General features: G+C 37.5%; 1 protein-coding gene across 6 annotated transcripts in view; it reads left to right on the plus strand.

The window, feature by feature from the left end:
* Positions 1–21,680, plus strand: part of LOC131437439 (coiled-coil domain-containing protein AGAP005037) — a 993,236-nt gene that overhangs the window by 12,762 nt on the left and 958,794 nt on the right. For 5 of the 6 annotated variants that reach the window (XM_058606794.1, XM_058606793.1, XM_058606792.1 and 2 more), the window contains exon 1: positions 6,758–7,070. The exons of the other annotated variant lie outside the window; for it this stretch is intronic. The gene's annotated coding sequence lies outside the window, so the exon portion shown is untranslated. Of the gene's footprint in view, positions 1–6,757; positions 7,071–21,680 lie in introns of those variants that run through there. 6 annotated transcript variants of the gene reach the window in all.

Genomic DNA, 21,680 nt, shown 5'->3' on the forward strand with positions numbered 1-21,680 from the left:
TTCTAACTGATCCAAGTTTTACGTGTCGGTAAACCCCGAGTAAACTCTACCAAAAGTGATTGGTTGCTTGCTTTGTGTGCGTATCCATTATCGTCGCTGACAGCAGCTTCATCGACTTCGTTAAGTTCTTTGGTATTCATCGGCGTGTGCTACGAATTTGAAGAGAGACGCAATGGACAAAAAACAATGCGGCGAGTGCCAAAATGAGATCAACGATCTCGAGCCCATGCGATGTGGTTTTTGCGATGCCTTTTTGCATATCAACCAAACCTGCTGCGGCATCAACACTAGGGGTTTGAAAGAAGCTTTTGCTCTCGGCAAAATTATGCTGATATGCACCAAATGCAGGGAGGAGCTTCAAGGTCGTAGCATTCGCGCCTATATCAACGTCAAGTAACTTCCAGTGAACCACCTAATTCTAAGAGTTTGTTACCTGATTTAACAGCTCAAGTACAACAGCTTTCGGATGCGGTTGCTGTCCTGAACGATAAAATCATTAATATAACGGGAACAGTAAACCAGCCCGAATGGCCTAAACCGGACAATCCCACATGGCCTAGAAACTCAAAACGCCGTCGTGTGGATGAAACGACTACCATTCAAGCCCCATTCGACCATGGAACCAGTCAGATCGATTTTAATGATCTTTCCGTGTCTTCTGTTAGTACCAACGTGGAAAAGTTCTGGTTGTACCTTTCAGGGTTGAACCCGTTAGTCTCGGACAGTGACGTCCAGAAAATCGTCGCTCGTTGCCTGGATTTGAATGATCCAATCAACTTAGTACGGCTTGTACCAAAAGGCAAGGATGTATCTGGCATGTCATTTGTGTCATATAAAATTGGACTGAATCCTGACATGAAAACAAAGGCACTGGACCCATCGTGTTGGCCGGTTGGATTACTGTTTCGGGAATTTATTAACCAGCCAAAAAAACTTCGACCGGCGAATGACTCCCCCCAGCTCGAACAGTTCGTAAGGAGGCACATTCCATTGCGATGCACTGCGGACGCGTTTCAGCATGGCGATAACGATAATCAAATCTGGATCTATTACCAAAACGTACGAGGTTTAAGGACAAAGGTTGATGATATTTTCCTGGCTACGCATGACTGCTGTTACGACGTCATCATTCTGACGGAGACTGACTGAAGTTGGAATCGATGGAAATATAAATTCGGGTTACTCTCAGCTCACCGCTGCTAGCACCGCTTTGATCGACGGTATGGACTATTTGAACCTTTCCCAAGCAAACAAACAAAAGAATCACAACGGACGTGTTCTCGATCTGGTTTTTGGCCCTTCCGAGCGGCAATTGAATATAAATAATTGTACTGCTCCACTGCTACCCGTTGACCTTCATCACCCTCCCTTGACAATATCGTTTTAAATTAACTGTGATGAAGATATTAGTCGTGCTGCTCCTTTGAATAAACCGAGAGCATTAAACTACAGGAGCATTAATTTTGATGCATTAATTATGGTTTCGGCTTTAGCGGTCTGTTAAATAAGAACGGCTGTTATATACTGCCCGACGTTTCGACCACTGGTTATGGTCTTTTTCAAGGGAAGTATCTTATCGTTCCTCGTCTAAAAATCGTATGCCCACGAACGGTTGTTTACATAATAACAAAACATTTGATTCTTGTGAACTGTTTGCAAGTTTCTTCGCATCTGTGTTTGCTAACAGTACCGCCTCTGCCACGCAGGCTGAAACCGCCGCAATGGACGTTCCTGTTAGTCTAGTGGATTTGAGCACATTTGCAATCACTCCGGATATAATCGTCACCGCTGCAAAAAGGTTGAAAAAGTCATACTCTACTGGACCTGATGGTATTCCAGCAGTAGTTTATAGTCGATGCGTCCACGTCTTGACTGATTCTTTGTGTGTGATATTCAATAGGTCGTTCGAGCAAGGAGTATTTCCGACAATCTGGAAACAGTCTTATATGTTCCCAGTATTCAAAAGTGGCGATCGCCTAAATGTACGAAGTTACCGTGGTATAACCAGTTTGTCAGCAGCGTCGAAGCTTTTTGAATTGGTAGTTAGCACTGTCGTACTTTCCAAAACTAAAACGTACATCTCTACTGATCAGCATGGTTTTATGCCTGGACGATCGGTGAACACGAACCTGTTGGATTTTACATCTACCTGTATCACTCGGATGGAAGAAAAATCTCAAATTGATGCAATTTATACTGATCTGAAAGCAGCGTTTGATCGAATAGATCATGAAATACTTGTAACAAAATTATCCCGACTAGGCGCTTCGAGAATGTTTGTTAAATGGCTGAGCTCTTATTTATGCGACAGAGTGCTACGTGTGCTGTTAGGCTCGTGTATTTCTTCTCCTTTCACGAATAAATCTGGTGTTCCTCAGGGTAGTAACCTAGGTCCACTATTGTTTGTGCTGTTCTTTAACGACGCTACTTTACTACTTGGCGTTGGATGCAGACTGGTTTACGCTGATGACCTGAAGCTGTATCTGGCAGTTCGGTCTATTGAGGACTGTGTTCGTCTCCAGGTACTTTTAAATATTTTCGTTGGCTGGTGTAGAATTTTTTTAATTATTAGTATCGTGAAATGTCAAGTTATAACATTTCATCGCAAAACCAACCCCATAATATTCGACTATCAAATCGATGGACAAACTCTTGGAAGAGTTGACGTTGTCAATGACCTCGGCGTTTTGCTGGATGCTAAGCTTACCTTTAACCAACACCGATCAACTTTGATTTCCAAAGCAACACGACAACTCGGCTTCATAGCGAAAATTAGCCGAGACTTCAAAGACCCGTACTGTCTAGAAGCTCTATACTGTTCGTTAGTGCGTCCATTGCTCGAAAATGCGTGTTTGGTTTGGAGCCCGTACCAACTCGTTTGGAACTTACGAATAGAACGTGTACAGAAGAGATTCGCCCGGTTGGCTCTGCGGCACCTCCCATGGCAAAACCCTCTGGATTTACCACCGTACCCTGACGGCTGTCGTCTGATTGGCCTGGAATCTTTAGAGCGACGAAGAAAGATGCAGCAAGCGTTACTTGTGGCTAAAGTAATCAATGGCGATATTGATTCACCAAAATTGTTATCTCTTCTTGACTTCCGTGCTTCTCAGCGATCTCTACGCTCGACGAGTCTACTTCAACCAAGATTTCATCGTACTACTTTCGGACAACATGAACCAATGACAGCATGCATACGTGCATTTTCGAAAGTTGAGCATCTCTTTGAATTTGGTGAGCCGACGCACAAGTTCTCACAGAAATTATTAAGTGTATCCTTGTTATAAGTTTGTTCGTTGTACTTCGTATTAAGACTTTTAATTGTCAGATGGATTATTTTAACAAATAAACAAATAAACAAATAAACATCCAGTTATGTCTCTGACATTACCCACCCGCCTTTTTTCCTAGATTTAGTCAGATCTTACTAGATCTTTAAGGTTTTGGCCTCTATACGATAGGTGGGGAGACCTTTTTTTTGTTTGCTCACTGAAAATGAAGCCCGGTGAAAATTTCCTTGTATATAGTAGACCCAGACAAATCCAGATAAATTTTTGAGTTATGACAGATTTTTGAAAAAATAACCTGGCAACTCTGGCAATGTATTAGGTTTTTTACCATCACTGCTAACATCAATCGAATGAACATTTTGACAGTCCAGCAGTACTGTTAGTAAACAGATATTTTTTTGTTTTTCTGTTAACATTTTGGATGAAACCATTTACGGTCCATATCGTCTAAATAGAGTTTTAAAACATTTGTTCACGATTGGATACGGTTTGTTTTTGAGATTTATCAAATAAAAGTGACTAGTTGCAAAGTGTAAAGATGATTGTTTAATACGTGTACTTCGATTTTTGTTTAAGCTTGTTTGTAAACAGTACCGCTGAACTGTCAAGGATGAATACTTGTTCATTTGTGTCGTCACGATAAAAAAACCTAATACGGATCAGAGATGCCATTTATACAGATTTATCTGTATTATACAGATTTTTACATACGCACACAGAATACAGATTTGATACAGATTTCCTAAATTTAATGCGAATCTCCCGAGAAGCAAAATAAAAACTTTTTCATATGAGCAATCTATTAGTATATGATTTCAGTGACGAGAAGCAAAGTCTTGGTATCATTGATCTACCATTCTACAGCCATAATGTGTTGGAATAACATCTTTTAACATTATTTTATTGCTGAAATTTAATTTTGTTAGTGAATACAGATAAATACAGATTTTTTATAGAGAGTAATACAGATTTCCTGTGAAAATATCTGGCATCTCTGATACGGATATTGCGAGCAGAGTTACCATATTCACAATTTTTTCTGCAAAACCATTAAGTTTTTTACCGTCACTGCTAACCTCAATCGGATGAACACATTTTGACAGTTCAGCAGTACGGTTTGTAAACAGAAATTTCTTTTGTTTGTTTATTGACAAATTGGATCAGATCATTTACGGTCCGTATCGCCTAAATAAAATTTTAAAACATTTGTTCACGATTGAATACGGTTCCTTTTTGATATTTATTAAATAAAAGTGACTAGTTGCAAAGTGTAAAGATGATTGTTTTAGATGTGCTCTTCGATTTTTGTTTAAGCTTGTTTGTAAACAGTACCGCTGAACTGTCAAGGATGAATACTTGTTCATTTGTGTCGTCACGATAAAAAACCTAATTAGGTTTTGCACGAACATGACATAACCTCACAAAAATGAACAAAATGAATTAATTTTGACAGCTATCAGTGGTTTGTTTACAGTGGATAAGTTCATCGGAAGTTCATCGTTTGATTTCGAATTTTGTACGCTGCCTTACATGAAACGAAGGTTCATCAAATTTAGCGATATGGATGCAGTTGAAAGCAAGCAAAATCACAAACTATCCGCATACGCACACGGATTGTCCCCCACTGACAGAACGAACGGAAACCTGCACTCAGTCCGAGGGCTTCAATCCACTTCTCTCTCCTTTTTTCATTTAACCTATTCATAAAGAAATTTCTGCTTGGTAGTGGAAAAGCAAACAGAGCAATTTTTTTAGTTCCTTTTACCGAGGAACACGATTTCAACAAACACTTTTTGGTCATTTCCGAACTTTGAATCTTCATCTGAAAATCAAAACAAACCACTGATAGCTGTCAAAAGATGAACTTGATTCATCGACAGTTCATTGGTAGTTCATTCGAGTGGTCATCGTGCAAAACCTAATATTAGGTTTTTTATCGTGACGACACAAATGAACAAGTATTCATCCTTGACAGTTCAGCGGTACTGTTTACAAACAAGCTTAAACAAAAATCGAAGAGCACATCTAAAACAATCATCTTTACACTTTGCAACTAGTCACTTATATTTAATAAATATCAAAAACGAACCGTATTCAATCGTGAACAAATGTTTTAAAACTTTATTTAGGCGATACGGACCGTAAATGGTCTGATACAATTTGTCAATGAACAAATAAAAGAAATTTCTGTTTACAAACAGTACTGCTGGACTGTCAAAACGTGTTCATCCGATTGAGGTTAGCAATGACGGTAAAAAACCTAATTATTGGCAAATTGTCGCAAAGCTGATTTACCGGTAGCGACACCTGCCAATGAAAAATGGAACCAAGAAAAGGAGGATTCTTTCGGAAATTCTCATATCGGCAGTAGTGATTTGCAACATTTTTATCGTTTATTCAAGAGTAGAAATAGATATTAGCAATAAAAGTACACTCGGAGTAGAAGAAAATCGATTTCAAAGTGATTACTACTACTTTTTTTAGTGTAAACTACGATTAAACATGGAAAATCTTCAGAAATGTGTGAAATTGGGTAAGGTTACGTTTTTTTCGGATCAACATTTTTTTTAAAGAGAAACCAGTGTAACGTTGATTTCTCGAGTACTAGAATGTATAGCGATCGAGTACTATTTATATCGGATACTTTATTTGTTACTATTTTTTACCTGGAGCTTTATTTGTTATTTGGACTTTATTTGTTATTTCCAGACATTTGAAAAATGGTATCAAACCAAGTTTAATGCTCTATTCTGAATAAACGGTAGATTTCGCACAATGAACTAAGATCAACATTACCGCCTCAGAGTAAAAACTTTTTCTTTAACTTCTACTATGATTTTTCAAATGAATTTGCCTGTTTTCATAAGAATAGAAATTTTCCTACCGATTCGACAGCTCTTGCTGCAAGTATCATCTCTAAACAAGCAGCGCCTCATGATTTCATCTAAATATCAACAGGTTTTACACTCATTTTATGATTTAAGTGTATGTTTTCATGAATTTCAAGTGTTCTACAAGTAGTGATAGTTCAAATCTCGATGAACATTAGAAAAGGTCCCAAGTGCAAGTGACAGTTTCTCTTGGTTTACTTTCTCTTTCAATTATTACGCAAATTCCAGTAATTTCCAACAAATTCTACAGTGCATATCGAAAGTTGATGGTTTTTGCTATAATCCTATGTGAAGTGTTAGATGGAAAGATTGCTGATTGGACCGTTATACTCGAAAGAGAAAGTAAACAAAGAGAAACTGTCATTTGCACTTAGGACCTTTTCTCGTGTTTGTCTTCAAATGCTTTGAACATGATGCTAGTGTGCAAATTATTTTCAGTGTAACATCATCGTTTTCTTGGTTCATAAACTAAAACATAGAAGGCGCTGAGTTGTTTCGAGTTTTGCGTTTGAAAGCCAACAGGCGATTTGAATCGGTCGATTTAAATCCTACATCCTCCGAAATTACAGTGCATTTATAAACAGGCACACCCGTGTATAGTATGAATATGTTTACGCACGCATAGTTCTATCGACAGACGGATTCGGTGTAACATTATTTGAAACAAATGTTTTCAATGGAAGTGATGGAATTGTCTCTGTTTTGAAAAATTGACATTGGTGTAACATTTCTAATCGAATGATTGCAGTTATACTGTATGTGGTGATTATTTTTGTGCTTCACAAATCCAATAAAAATTATTGCACATGCTTCGGAACGATATTTTTTCCCACAAAAACATAGCCGTGCCAGAGCCAGTTGATCAACCTTTCAATTTCGAATTTTGCTGGTAAATAATCGCAGTGTTTAACTTTGTCAGAATCACATTATCAAAACCCAATGAAAAAAAGCTATCAATGTTTTCATGAATGCCAGATTTTCAATAAAATGTTAGGTTCAAATGTGTCTAAATGCCAAAGTACGTAGGCATGTACGTACTTTGTCATAGATACATTTTATTGGAATTGGTTCAATTCTCGAAATTTCGTAATCGATGATAAATTATTTAGCAACAGGAAGAGTCTCACAAAAGTAAACAAATCGTTTTTATGTTCTCAAACAAGTTAAAACAATCGACTGTTTTTTTCATTTGACGTTTTTGTTCGTAGGCAAACGACTGCATCACAGGACAGACTTTATTTCTTGTTATGCACTACAACACACTAATAGTAACTAAAACGATAAGCTATTCGTTACAGATGTGTGTTATATACAAAAATATACAACACCCGCGAAAAATGCATGGTCAATTTTTGAAGTTTATTATCAGACCAACAAAAACTAATGAGCGATCTATACTTTCCAGCTATATGACACCGGTATGTTAGCACCAGCCATTGGAAAGTACTCCGATTACGTTGACACCCTCACGACAAGTTACTGTGAGAGAGTCGACCCAAAATTCTCTATTTTACGTGCGATAAGGTTAACCGTAAAACAATTACATTACTCATTGTTTATTTACGTTGGAATCAGCTGAATTGAAGTTCCGAATTGATCTCATCAAGATAGCGTCGTGACAGGGGCCGATAGTTTTATATAGAGTTTTACTACTATAGGCGTTCATGTGCGGTGATGATGGCTTCAATTTTATCTGTCAAAATACAATGAAAATCCAATTTCAACGTAATGAACTATAACTCAATTGTACCACCTTGTTCCTAAGCAAGTAGGTTATATTCGTGTTAGGAAATAAATCTTATCTCTATTACTTTGTCCCAACATTTTCAGTTCCGATATTACGTTGAACAAAAGTGTATTGTTGATCATTTTAAAATTATTTATTTAGTGACGAATTAAAAAAAGATCATTTGCAAATGTAACCAAATATGCGATATTAATTTTTTCTTCTGGTTAGTCACCTCACTTGAGATGACGTCGATTAAAGGCACAGCAACTTAGGCTATATTAACAGTTAATTTTCGTTTATAGTTCAATGGATTTTCTTTTCACTGGACTACAAGCGAAAATTTCGCTGTGTGTTTACGAGTCACCAGAGTACGGATAAAAAATTTTTCTCGCGAACCTGAATTTTCACCGCACTAACATGATACAACGTTAAATTGAGTTATCGCAAATTGAGTTATTAGCAAACGTTTATGTAGCGTTTACACTATTGCTGGTTGCCAGCATGCTGGTGCCAGTGTACTGCCCTCTTAGGAAAAAAACGTTCAACGGTGGTCCTTCGTTGGTCTAATACTTTGGATCATTGGACCACAGTTGAACGTTTTTTCCTAAGAGGGCAGTACACTGGCACCAGCATGCTGGCAGCCAGCAGAAGTGTAAACGGGGCATTAATTAGCGGCCCTTACACGAACATTAAAAATGTCATTTTAAATGATGTCATTTAAATGATGTAATTCAAATTTGTTAGAAATTTCGTCATTAGTGCACCACTACACGTTCATTAAAATGATATTTTTTTACTAACGACATATTTAATGACTCGTGTAAGGGCCGCTATTAATACGTAGATTCCGGCCTCCTGTCACGACGCCATCTTGATGAGATCAAAACCCGAACTTCAAAATCAGCTGATTGCAACGTAAATCCACATGTAGCATTTACTACCGTGATCCACATGTAGCATTTACTACCGAAATTCAAGCATGCTTTTATTGCGTTTATTCATACGGCCCAGTTTGTAGCATGTTTTGACAGGAACGTGATCCACATGTAGCACCACACGTTTCATTACGATATCACATTTATAATCAAACATATAAAAATCAACTTTGTTCCAACAAATTACAGATATTTAGCATCAATAAACTTTTATTTATGTTTACATATTTTTTCGTTGTTTTCGTCTTTGCGGAAAAGATGATGGTCACAAGAACATGACGATAGGTGTCTGGGCTCAAAGTATTCGGTGTACTTTCAAATGGCTGGTGCTAACATACCGATGTTATATGGCGCCGGCGTTGCCAGGTTGACAGATTTATCTGGATAATGCCAGATTTTTCTCGCTTCGTCAGACAATCTAAGGCCGAAAACAGAGAGAACGCGATAAGCTGTGCCGAGCTGGTGACTGACATTAGCAAACCTAGAGCGGGAATGATTTTATCAGCAAATCAAAGGGACCTTGTCAGAATGAAAGCTGAGCAGATTTCTCGCTTGTACTCTGACAGGGCTCCTTTGATTTGCTGCCTATATCATTCCCGCTCTAGGTTTGCTAATGTCAGTCACCAGTTCGGCACAGCTTCTCGCGCCCACTCTGCCTTCGACCTAACGAACCAGATCTTTTGCCAGATTTTACAAATTTTCTCAAATTTTAAAAAATGTTCAAAGATTTTGTTAGATCTCACCAGATCTTAACGGTTTTGGCCTCTATATGATAGATGGTGAGACCTTGTTTATTTGCTCACTGATGCCCGGTCAAAATTTCCTTGTATATAGTTGGACCCAGACAAATCCAGATAACTTTTCGAGTCAGAGACCATACCTGTATGGCGCTAGATTCATACCTGTAGTTTTTCAAAAATCTGACAGGCTTAAAAATTTATCTGGATTAGTCTGTGTCTAACTATGCGCAAGAAAATTTTGACCGGGCTTCTTTTTCAGTGAGCAAGAAAAAGAAGGTCTCACCACCTGTCTTCTAGGCCAAAACCGTAAAGATCTGACAATACTGGTGAAATCTGTAAAAAGATCTGGTTAGCTAGCGTGTCTGTCGAAGCAAAAAAAATCTTCCATATGGAATGTTGGCAACGCTGCCTGTAACATTCAAAATAATCTCAAACAAACCGGTATTAATTCCGGATCTTCATGTTAGCCATCATGTCTTGTTCAAAATGCAAAATTCCATACACACAGGAATAAAAGAAAACAGATTTTCTAACATTTTTTAATCAATAGTAAGTTTAAAAATATTTTCAAATATTACTGATTAATTGAAATAATATTAATTCTCCGCTCTTTGATATAATTTATGATTTGATTTACGATTACCCAAATTCATAAACTGAAACAATGGGATGTCGTAGTATCGATCGATTAATCGAGTAATGGATTAATAACACAGATATTCGACTAATATAAAATCAATTAGTTGGAAACTAATATTCGATTACTGAACTAACTGAATAATTTGAAGAATTCAATTACTATAATTGAATAATTTATCAAGCAATCGATTAATAACTCTGATAATCGATGAATAATCGAGTAATTCGAATAATCACACATCTCTACATTCAAACATATCACTGAGCTAAATCTAGCTAAATTTACCCCGGTGGCACGATTGTCATCTGCATTGGCTTGAAGCCGAAAATTTTGGTTCTTTGGTTCTAATTCGCTGTCAAATGCAATGTCTAAGCTGTGTTCACACGTTCACATTTTTTTCATGCGGTTGTACCAAGGTAAGGAAACGATTTTGATGGTATATTATAAAACTATAATAAACCCACCCTCTGCTATGGAAGCTGGTTCCTGAAACCGACGCAATTTGTTTTGGTGGCGTTGTTGTCAACAATATGTTGAGCTACGTTCATACCATACAATCAAACCACACTGGTGTCAAAAGTTAATTTCTTCAATCCGAATATAAATATACTCTAGTCTAGTACACCCAAACCTCCATTTACGTAACTTATATATGTATATATGTATTATTATACGTACACATGTGTGCGAATTGTGGTTTATTATAGTTTGATTATATTCCATCGAAATAGTTTCCTTATGTTGGTGCAACAGTATGAAGAAAAATGTGAACGTGTGAACTTTGCTTAAACACAGCATTTGACCGAACTAGAACCAAAGCACCAAAATTTTCGGCTTCAAACCAATTGTATGCAGATGATAATCGTTCCACCGGGGTGAATAAGCCACAATTTCTTTTTCTTATTTTAAAAGAGGTCATTCCTTGTTTTATAGAGAATACTAGATTAGAGTTATATTTATATTGGGTTTGAAGAAATTAACTTTTGACATCAGTACAGTGTGGTTCGATTGTATGGTATAAACGTAGCTTAACATATTGTTGATAACTATGCCACAGACTAACAGACAGGACACTCAAATTTGATTCTTCAATCATTTTAACGGTCATTTCGAATATTCCATTATTTGGGACAGTACTCACATGTGTCATGATGGCGCCACGTTACCCTATCAAAAACATCATGTCTGTCATCTAGACTGTCTTTATTTTTTTCATTTACCAACAGAGTTGCCATTCATACAGAATTACCTGTAATGTATTGACACAGACTAACAGACATGACAGTATGAGTAAATTCTAATAAAAATTATTTTTCGTGATGCACTAGTTCCACCTATATTGTACTGCGCGAACTATTTACTATCTGTACACCCCTTGTGTTATGTAAAAGTTTTTTTACTAGTTGGTTTCCCCTCGTTTGTCAACACCGATCAGCTGCTTGCAGGGATGCCTGATTTCATCAAAATATTTGAAAATGAATCGTCACAATGATTTATTGGATTACGTTGATAATATATTTAACTTTTTCTTGATGTTGGAGGGTAACCATTTATTCGACTCAAATTTGTTCATCTAGACTATTTTTTATTGTGTTGGTAGTTTTCACCCGAAATTAAGTGGCGGCAGACCAGAAGCAAGTAAATATTGTAACAAAACGGGTTCGATTTTTTATTGAGTTGGAGGATGAGAAGTAGGCGCAATTATGTATATAGTTTAGGCAATATCAAAGATAAACCCAAGATAGAGTAGTCTGCGATTTCTTAGGTATCATTTGAATAGGACCCCTCGATGAGCTCGGTTCACTGTCAATTTGAGTATTTTGAAGCAAAACAACAAGTGTCTGATCACTAGATGCGTCGTAACTATGACAATGATTGTTTATGTTTGGAAAAATATCAAGTTACAGTATGAACGATATTGAGAAATTTCGCTTTATATCAGTGATTCTTAGAATAAGAAAGTGAAAACTACTTAGAACCATTGTCTAGAATTTATTTAGTTTGTTATAGCCTCATCCCATGAAGCATCAGTTGTGGCAAGAAATCATTATATGCTGAATGTAAACATATGTGTGCTTCCTTTCTAACTTGTATTGTTTCAATAAAATTACATTATTACTGAACCAACTGGTTCACGATTACTGACCCAACATTTTTCAATGAAACGTATGGAACATTGTAATCTTCAGTTTATCTTTGGCAATATGTATTAAATCTGTATCCTGCATGAAATTCGCATGGACGTATACAAATCAATACATTACAGGTAATTCTGTATGAATGGCAACTCTGTTGGTAAATGAAAAAAATAAAGACAGTCTAGATGACAGACATCATGTTTTTGATAGGGTAACGTGGCGCCATCATGACACATGTGAGTACTGTCCCAAATAATGGAATATTCGAAATGACCGTTAAAATGATTGAAGAATCAAATTTGAGTGTCCTGTCTGTTAGTCTGTGGTATTGATTTGTATACGTCCATGCGAATTTCATGCAAGCACACATATGTTTACATTCAGCATATAATGATTTCTTGCCACAACTGATGCTTCATGGGATGAGGCTATAACAAACTAAATAAATTCTAGACAATGGTTCTAAGTAGTTTTCACTTTCTTATTCTAAGAATCACTGATATAAAGCGAAATTTCTCAATATCGTTCATACTGTAACTTGATATTTTTCCAAACATAAACAATCATTGTCATAGTTACGACGCATCTAGTGATCAGACACTTGTTGTTTTGCTTCAAAATACTCAAATTGACAGTGAACCGAGCTCATCGAGGGGTCCTATTCAAATGATACCTAAGAAATCGCAGACTACTCTATCTTGAGTTTATCTTTGATATTGCCTAAACTATATACATAATTGCGCCTACTTCTCATCCTCCAACTCAATAAAAAATCGAACCCGTTTTGTTACAATATTTACTTGCTTCTGGTCTGCCGCCACTTAATTTCGGGTGAAAACTACCAACACAATAAAAAATAGTCTAGATGAACAAATTTGAGTCGAATAAATGGTTACCCTCCAACATCAAGAAAAAGTTAAATATATTATCAACGTAATCCAATAAATCATTGTGACGATTCATTTTCAAATATTTTGATGAAATCAGGCATCCCTGCAAGCAGCTGATCGGTGTTGACAAACGAGGGGAAACCAACTAGTAAAAAAACTTTTACATAACACAAGGGGTGTACAGATAGTAAATAGTTCGCGCAGTACAATATAGGTGGAACTAGTGCATCACGAAAAATAATTTTTATTAGAATTTACTCATACTGTCATGTCTGTTAGTCTGTGACTATGCCACCAATACAAAATGCGTCGGTTTCAGGAACCAGCTTTCATAGCAGGGGGTGGTTAAATCGACCGTCCCACGACAAAAGGGCCTAACTGCAAACGACAGTTTCTCTTTGTTTACTTTTTCTTTCACGATTTACCGAACTGATTTTATATTTGACGCTTTACTCTTCGATAAACTTTGAAGGTAAAACTACAAGCTTTCGATTTATATTGGTAACTTTAGAGAATTTGCAATAAGGACTCCGTAATAATCAAAAAAGAAAGTGAACAAAGAGAGGCTCTCATTTGCAGTTAGGCCCTTTTGTCGTGGGACTATCGAAATTATCTTTTTCACACACGGACGCAAAAAAGCTATTAAAATCCATAAGAAACACTTATGTTATTCCGCTACTAATTTCCCATATGGAAATCATAAGTCAATCTTATGATCTTCAGAAAAAAAATTAAAGGGTTGTATGCAAGACACGACCGAGCACGATTACATTAAAAATGAAATAATTCTAAGGTATCCATAATAAATACAAAAATAAAGATGATGGTGGATGCACTAAACAGCGACAAATTAAAAACTTACTCTAATTTTTCATTTCAAAATTTTTGAAAATATCCTTTAAATGAAAGTTAATTATGATGATTTCAAAGTTGCTTAAAAGACCAATTTTGGATACGAACAACCTCAAGATATAAGTTTGGACAAAAGAAACGATTATATATCAGCAGGCGCGTATACAGGGGGGGGGGGTTTAGGGGTTCAAACCCCCCCCCCCCCCCGAAACAAAAAATTATAACCCATGGGAAACATTGTGATATAAATTGTGCATGTGTTGATTTATCACCATGTTCTAAAACCCCCCCCGAAAATTTTCTCTGGCTACGCGCCTGTATATCAGAATAGTTTTCAAGACAGAGAACGTACAAACTTATTTTTTTTATAAACAGCGATTAGAGAAGATTTTATATATTTTATAATAAGACACTTGTTGTTTTGATGTAAATGATAATTTAACTGAAACTGGCGGTGACCCGAGTTTGGTGAGGATTCAAATGACACATGTTGTCGTTTCGGCGTAAACAGAGCAGAAGATATTTCCAAATTTTTAATATTTATTCGATAGTTGCAGGGGAAAAGGAGTAAAAATTTCCTGAAACATACTAATTCGTACATAATTCATTGAAAGGATTACATTCGTCTCACAGAAGATATTTCCAAATTTTTAATATTTTTCCGATGGTTGCAAGGAAAAAGGATTAAAAATTTCCTGAAACATACTAATTCGTACATAATTCATTGAAAGGAGTACATTCGTCTCCGTTTAGTTTTCTCCTGTCCGTTCACTTGTCTTCAGTGGAATAACACACGATCCGAGCTAGAGAACCTAACAGTAACTATTAGTTTTAATTCAATATAGCAGCAAATTTGACTCACTTAACTAGGTTTACCACCGATATATATATATATATATATATATATATATATATATATATATATATATATATATATATATATATATATATATATATATATATATATATATATATATATATATATATATATATATATATATATATATATATATATATATAATTTATAGTGTTTCAATCAATGCAGTTTTAATACGGCTGAAACGTTTTGCCTAACTAATTATATTGAGGGTTATTCAGTGCAAAAGTGTAATATGTAATCACATACCAATTTATCAATACTTGAACTGCACCTAACTTGAGCCTATCTCAAATTCTTAACGTGGTATTAATTCCTGAGTTTGATAACTATAATCAGTATATTTAATAACTAATACTACCTGCCAACGAACCTCACCATCACAACCAGTGCAGTAAAACTTCATTCAATTCAATTGAAACTGAATGTGGAACATATTGACGATCTCTCCACTGCAGTAAACTTCACTCTTTGACACACACAATGTTTGCTGACGGCCCGAACGAGCAGCATTCAGTCCATCACTCGTTTCTCTTCAATCGAGGCTCAGTTTAATTACCGTCAGTTGATCTCTTGAAGTAACAAAATATCTCTTTCAATAGTGTGAGAGCAGCCTTCAAATGAGGTTCATGTAAACATTCGAATTGGTTCAAGATAATAGATGAAAGACTAATCAGATAGCTGAAATATCAATCACAGAATAAACATAAACTAATTGTTTCCTCCTTCAGTTTTCATTTTTAATACTTTACTCCATTTATAATTCTATTCGTTCGAATATGCTTACTACCAAGAGCGAAGACAATGAAGCAGCTATACTACATGGCACTTGAAACTGAGCAAGCAAAACTTCAAATGACTAGGTACGATTATTCAACTGACGATGAATTCTAGGAGCTTCACTTGAAAATGGCAGCAAAAGTCAAATGAATTAGTAAGGATACGCTGACGGTCAGCGGCCATAAATTTCATTTTCATCTTATATTATTCGATTGAAAATGAAATTTTACCGCACTGATCACAACTCACTTTTATCATAAGCGGCCCTTGCACGAGACAATATTATTGTCAATACAAGGAGTATTGACAATACTTTTGATCGTGTAATGGAAACTTCATTGGATTGACGAAAATATTGTCAAAAAATCAAAACTGCTCATCAATCCGACAATATTTTCTCTCCAGAGAAGAAACTGTCAAATATGTGCAATGAACTCTTCTCTCAATGTTTCAATGTTCAGTTGCAATATTTGAAGCTTCAAACGCTTGATTATTTCGAAAAATGTGGACTCAAGTTACCAAGTCAATTGGATTGACGGTATTGACAATACTTTAGATTGACAATAATATTGTCACGTGTAAGGGCTGCTATATCCTGTTGATAAGAAAGACACTTCTAATCACTTCCTTCGAATCATGTAAAAGATCCATAGGTTTTAGAGTGGAGGTTGTCTCAGTACGGCGCGTTGACCGAAGGTGCAGTAACACTCCTCCCCCGTATGCCGATTGCATCAATTCGGTTTACTTATAATTCGCGCCTAACGTCTAAAACGGCTATCTTAACTGCTGGTCGTTCATAAATACCACGCGCGGTCGGAACTGCCGCTGAGCGGATTTCTCCATCTTTGCTTTTATTTACAGCAATCACGCGCCCTTTGGGCCAGCAGTTTCGTGGCATGTTATATCTCCCATGGATATTGGCTTAACGATATCTCCCATGGATATTGGCTTAACGTCTGTAGCATTTTGTGTAATATTATTTCGAAATGTACCAGAGAATAGTTAGAGTGTGATGACGTAGCAATATCGCACAACCTTTTTTTGCGCTTCTAGTTTTGTTTCGGTAACGATGATATTAGATTTATTTGTTAGTTTGAACTGAACACACAGGCCATGTACGACCTGACAACTTTTTGTAATTAAATTACTTCGACAATAAATATAGTCTAGAAAAGAGTCTACAGTTAATTCAGAGGTGAAATTCTACTTTCGCCGCTATAAGAATAGAAGTATCTACGAGAATTTCGGATGAATCCTTTAACTGCTTCGAAATTGATGACACCATTTTGGGACGCGGACAAATCGTATTGATTCCTGTTGATTTCGACTGTCCATCATGCCAAAACGAGGAAAACGTCAGTGTTTCAGATCCCAATCTCAAAAACGACCAATCGATGTCTACCGAAAGTCACGATACGAACACTGACGGTGAGGAGCGATTGTTACATCCGGAGGAATTGCGTCATCTGATACTTGAATTCAACGAAGGGGCTGGGTTTACAAAATGGCTAAATACAATCGAGCACTATGCGGGAATGTACGGATGGGCGGAGAAAACCATGTTGCTGTACGCGAGCTGTAGATTAAACGGAGCCGCTCGAGAGTGGTTCAACGGATTTCGCAGCACGATAGAATGTTATTCTTCTTTCAAACGAGATCTTTACGAGCCTTCCCGGACCATCGAAACGAAGCCGATGTCCATCAACAACTACAACGTATCGCCAAAAACGCGAACGAATCGTACGAACATTTTGTTTTTCGGGTTAATGCTGTCGGGACGCAGGGAGGTGTTAGCACTGAAGCAATCATCGTTTACATTATTCGTGGATTGTCCCACGATCCTATCTATGGCAATCTAATTTCGCATCAGTACAACGACATTCACGAATTGTTGCAGCATATGAAATGGTGCGAATCTAATTTTCAACATCGCAAGAAGAAAGGAGGGAATTACACGCCATCGAACTAGAAGAAAACGTCCGAGATGCAAAACGAAACTAAGCATTTAGCTGTGAAACCGAGAGGAGAATTCGTCTGTTGCAACTGAAATGAAACAGGCCACAAGTCGATCAACTGCCCGAAGCCTCAGAGGTTAGAGCGATGTACTAGTTATTGAAGAACCGGACACACTGCCGCTGCATGCCAGAGGAAACCAGCAACGCCGATCGCGCCACCTCAAGCTATTTCAGGAACCAGTAAACCGAACGTTAATGTAATTTGGAATGTCAATTGGAAGAGCGAATCATCCATACCGATTCGGATTCTATGATGAGTGTTCAGATTATCCTAGGAGATGTCCTTAAGGAGTACAGGGTTTTAGTAGATTCTGGAAGTGCGGTAAGTCTATTCAAGCTTATCAATTTACCCCCTAACGTTAGTACGCAACCTAGTCACGTCCAAGAAGACGTTTTCGGTGCAAACGGATCTAAAATCGACACGATAGGTTCTTTTGCAACATCGATCATTGCTCAATCCGCCGTATTCAATGTTCACTTTTCGATCGTGCGGGAAAATAGCATGTCAGTAGATATTATTCCGGGTCGAGATTTTCTGAAACTGAATCGCATTAGAACTGTTAACTTTAAAGATACCGAAACTATCGCGAAAGGGTTGCATTGCTACGACGTTGAATGAATGAGAAACGTATTCGATGATACAGAGCAACGAGATGGGGAAGATACCTTACTTTTTGACGAACGTTTGACCCTCGATATAGGCGACAGTGATGAGACTATTAGTAACCGATTACGTCTATCTGAAATTTACCTCCGCGACTACGTTGAACGGGAAAAGCCGGATCAGCCTTTGATTCGCTACTCGTGTGAAATAATACTTAAAGAAAATGCACCGCGTCACCGGCGCGTTTAAGCACTGCCGAAAGGCAAGTATAAGTAGATAGATTCCGCCAAAACAATATAATCCGCGAAAGTGATTCACCGTATACTAGGTGGTTCTGACTCGAAAGTAGAATGAAACCTACCGGATGTGTATTAACTATGAGCCATTAAATCGGCTGGTAGAGCGTATGCATTACCCGTTACCGATAATAGAAGACCAAATCTTGAACCTTCAGGGGAAAAAATACTTTTCGTCCTTGGACTTGAAGAATGGGTTTCATCGCGTGGAAATTGAGGAAAAATCGCGAAAGTACACCGCGTTCGTGACCTCTGAAGGTCAGTATGAATTCAATCGATTACCGTTTGGTTACGCTAACTCGCCATCGATTTTCGTGAAGTATATAACAAAGGTGCTTGAAAAAATGATCAAAGCCGGTAAGTTAATCGTATTCATCGATGATATTCTGGTTGCATCGGAATCCGTCGATGAGCATTTAGAAACGCTTCGTGAACTGTTTTGTACTCTATCCGACAATTACGTTGAACTAAATCTCGAAAAGTGCAAATTCCTGAAAACTAGGATTGACTACTTGGGGTACGAAATTACCCATAATCAAATTCAACCGTCCGAACGACACGTAGAATCAGTTAAAAAATTCCAATTCCGACTTCTAGACGAAGTCTACAACGATTTGTAGGCCTAGTCAGTTATTTTCGAAAGTTTATATATCAGTTTAACAAAATTGCATCACCTTTGTACGATTACTGCTTCACAGCGACACACGTTGAAGCATTCAATCGATTGAAGGAAGCAATAATCTCGAAGCCCGTACTATGCATATACTCACCCACAGCGGAGACGCAATTACACACCGATGCGTCTGCAGCTGGGTTTTGTGGCATATTAGTACAACGACAAAACGTTGACAATCAATTCCACCCTATCATGTTCTTCAGTAAGAAGTCATCTCCGGCAGAGGCAAAGCTTCACAGTTTTGAACTCGAAACGCTAGCGGTTATTTACAGTATTCAACGCTTCAGAGTTTACTTATTTGGCATTCATTTCACGATTGTCATGGATTGTAATTCGCTTCGTACAACCCTTGACAAACGAGATGTCAATCCAAAGATCGCAAGGTGGGCACTGTTTGCTAGAACAGTACGACTACGAAATAATTCATCGTAGTGGGGATCGCATGCGTCATGTCGATGCTCTCTCACGAACACACGTTTACGTATTCGATGAAGATGACCGAACAGCTTCAAATGTGTTCAATAACGCTCTTTACGTTAATCAACTAAAGGATGAGAATATTAAAAAGCTCAAGCAAAGGGTAATAAACGACTGTATAGAAGGTTATGAAATACGGGACGGTATCCTATACAAACAGGACGGGAGAAAATCGCTTCTATACGTACCAGCAAACATGGAAATGTCGGTCATACATAAGTTTTATAACGAAACCGGTCATTTTGGGATTGATAAGGTTTACGAGATGATCAAACGAATATATTGGTTCCCGAAAATGCGCGAAAAGCTATCAGCTCATATCACAACTTGTATTGTGTGCATCGCGTATAATCCGAAGTGCAAGAAATACGATGGAAAATTGAACAGTATCGAGAAGCCGAAAATTCCTTTCGAAATGGTACACGTGGATCACGTAGGTCCCTTAGCGACTACAAGAAGTGGTTGTAGGTACATATTCGGAATATGTGATGCGTTCACCAAATTCATAAAATTGTATCCCACCAAAACTACGAACACGCGAGAGGTTAATAAGTATCTGAAATCATACATACACACTTACTCGCGACCGGCCATGTTGGTTTCTGATCGAGGAACCTGTTTTACGTCAGAAAATTTTAAGAGAATGACGGTCGATCACGGAATAACCCATGTTTTGACAGCTACTGCGTGCCCGAAAGCAAATGGCCAAATTGAATGATACAATCGAACGGTAATACCTCTACTAGCGAAGCTTGTAGAAGAACGTGGAGTTCAGTGGGACGTAGTCTTGACGGAAGCTGAATTCTTTATGAATAATACTATGAATCGCTCGATTGGTAATATCCCTTCTGTACTGCTTTTCGGTGTAGTATAGACGCGTAAAATGCCGAGAGATATGACCGCTTATTTAGACGAACTAGATACAAAATGCGAACGCAATTTGTCGGAAATTAGGCGCAAAGCGTCGGAAAACATTCAAGCTTTGCAAAACTATAATAAGACGCAGTTTGACAAACATTGTAAGAGTAACACGACGTATCAAGAGGGAGATTTAGTGATGATCAGGAACGTAAAAACGGTAGGAGAAAAGAACAAACTTAGGCCGAAATATAAGGGTCCGTATGAAGTTAAGCAGGTGCTAGATCGGAACCGTTATGTCGTTGCGGATATCGAAGGATATCAAGTATCTAACATTCCGTTTGAAGGTATATTCGATCCTCTTAATTTACGCCTTTATCAGTCTGCGATAAGTTCGGAAGAACGTGACCGGGAACAATTCGCAAGTTCCGATTCGGAGCCCGAATTTGAGGGTTTTGAAGAATGAATTTGGTTAAGAGCAATGAACTTTGTAATTCCTTTCGCGGTGTAGTTAAATCGAAAATTTGAGGGGAATTGATGTCTTGACGGATTTGCTTTAGGAGTTGAGAAGCGTATTACCATGTCATTGAGGGCAATGAATATCGTCAGGATGGACGAAGCTGTAGCATTTTGTGTAATATTATTTCGAAATGTACCAGAGAATAGTTAGAGTGTAATGACGTGGCAATACCGCACAACCTTTTTTTGCGCTTCTAGTTTTGTTTCGGTAACGATGAGATTAGATTCATTTGTTAGTTTGAACTGAACACACAGGCCATGTACGACCTGACAACTTTTTGTTATTAAATAACTTCGACAATAAATATAGTCTAGAAAAGAGTCTACACGTCCTTAAACCATTTTGTTTGCTTCTATTTGAGAAATACGTCAACAGTTTTTTAAAGCAGAGAACCTGTCGTCCATTTATGTCGCAAGTTTAAACCCGCTAGATGATCCCAAAATGAAATGATTCGGAGTAAGAGCCAGCGCTT

This window comes from Malaya genurostris, chromosome 3 (genome assembly GCF_030247185.1).
Source record: "Malaya genurostris strain Urasoe2022 chromosome 3, Malgen_1.1, whole genome shotgun sequence".
NCBI classification, from domain to species: Eukaryota; Metazoa; Arthropoda; class Insecta; order Diptera; family Culicidae; genus Malaya; species Malaya genurostris.